The 1,954-nt window shown below is 37.4% G+C and overlaps 1 long non-coding RNA gene across 1 annotated transcript in view; it reads left to right on the plus strand.

The window, feature by feature from the left end:
- Positions 1-1,954, plus strand: part of LOC308064560 — a 43,532-nt gene that overhangs the window by 6,169 nt on the left and 35,409 nt on the right. The gene's annotated exons all lie outside the window — the stretch shown is intronic.

The following is a 1,954-nucleotide window of genomic DNA, read 5'->3' on the forward strand; positions in this document are numbered from 1 at the left end:
TCAATATTTCCCGCTGTGGAACAAAATATTGTGGGCCACATTCCAATTTATGAGAAGGCACGTTACTGGGCATGCTGAGCAGCCGGCACTGCACCCATCAGGTTAGATTGTCATTAACGTTCTTCCCTGCCTAAAATCTGGAATTTTAACAGATTTTACTACTTGAAAGCCATCGTGACACAGCCCTTTGCTTGGTAAAACTGTAATTTTGGTAATAAATTTCTCAATAAATATTTTCTGTGCAGTTCACTTTGGGCTTTCTGTGGGTTTATCATCCTGAACTCTCGTTTCGCAGGATGGACTTTATGAATATAGAAACAAATCAGCACAGGTGAGGGCAGAGAGAAGTAGTTTTGGGTGGGACTAATCTCACCTAACTCTGGCTGTTTAGAAATATGGCAACCATCCAAGCTGGGCATCTAGATCTTTTCTGTAGCAAACAAAGGAAGAGTAGTATCTTCAGAACATAATTCATCCCATCTTAAAACAGAGTGGAGCAGATAGGATGGATTGTTCTCCAGAGAGGTTTATTTTATTCAGCTCATAATAGGTGCCCTAGTGAGTAGCTCTGAGCAGATAGCTAGATTTTTTGATAACTGAAATTAGGCAGAAATTGTTTCCTTTATTTACCTAGGAAAAACTGCAGAATTTTAAACAAATTTCAACCCCATAAAAATGTTACTCGTATTAAACATTGACTGGCCATTCCAAAATAAGCTGACTCTTCAGCACAATAGCCTTCACATTCCCCATCATAACTAGTAGTTTACATTTCCCACAATGGATTTCTCTTACTGATCCCACAGTCCTCAAGATTTGTTCCCTCCCTTACAAAGATCTTTTTTCTTCCTGAACCCCAAATTCATATTTGCTAAAATATTTGTCTTTTGCAAGTTCTTCCAAATCAGTGAAAGTCTTAAGTCCGTTCACATGAATCCATACAAGTGGCTAAATTATATTAAGTATACTTTAAAGTATATTTATTTAAGCTATCAATAGTGAAGAAATAGGCGTGATAACATGTGGACCGTCCGCGTACTTTGGGGTAATGTTTTACTAAGGCAACTGCACAGCCCACTGATCTGCTGGAAGTACTGATGTGATCTAGCTTGCAAGTACAATGAAATGGTGCATAACTGGATTTCCTTTATAATCTCCTGTAATAAATTCTGCAGATAACACAGAATATCTTTGAAATCTGTTAAAACCTCACTTCTGTAAATAAAGCAAGGGTGTTTTTTTCCTAGCAGGCTGACTTGTAATAGATTAGATAGTGGGGAAAGTATTACATGCCACCTGACGTATTTTTGGCAGCTTATTTTGCTTATATGCATAGGTATACACTTGGCTGAAATGTTGTGGCTTTCTTTGTGATTCTGTTTTCATCTGACGGCAAAACTGCACAACAACAACAACAAAAGCTAACGGAATCAATTGAATTTTGGGGTGGAAAATTATGCAACATAAACATGCTTCGCCGGTGGTTTTAAATGCATTGCACAGTGTCTAGTAGATTCCTTGGCTTTGTCAGCCAGCGCTGGTTTGTATGCTGTGGCACTGATGACTTTATAAAAACAAATGACAGAGTAGTTTACACTGCCCTGCTAAAGGAAATAATCATATTTAACAGTGCTGGTTTCGCAGTAAAAAAAAAAAAAAAAAAAAAAAAAAAAGAAACAAAACAAAAAAAACACTCGTGCTATATGCTGTAATAAGCTTTTTATAAATGTGCCCATGTGGTGCTCAGCAGAGCCTGCTGTGCCAGTACTATAAAACCGAAAGGGAGCTTCATAAGCTTTAAGTGCAATCGTATATTACCGTTCAGCAACATTCCCTGTTATTAATAAAGTTTGTGAGAAATACACAGGCAAAAGATTAAAAATACATGTCTGATACTATCCTTGGTAATAAAAGCTGATGATGTTTGGACTGCTTGTTTATTTGCTTGCCCTAG

Source organism: Falco punctatus (genome assembly GCF_963210335.1).
Source record: "Falco punctatus genome assembly, chromosome: 5".
Classification (NCBI taxonomy): domain Eukaryota; kingdom Metazoa; phylum Chordata; class Aves; order Falconiformes; family Falconidae; genus Falco; species Falco punctatus.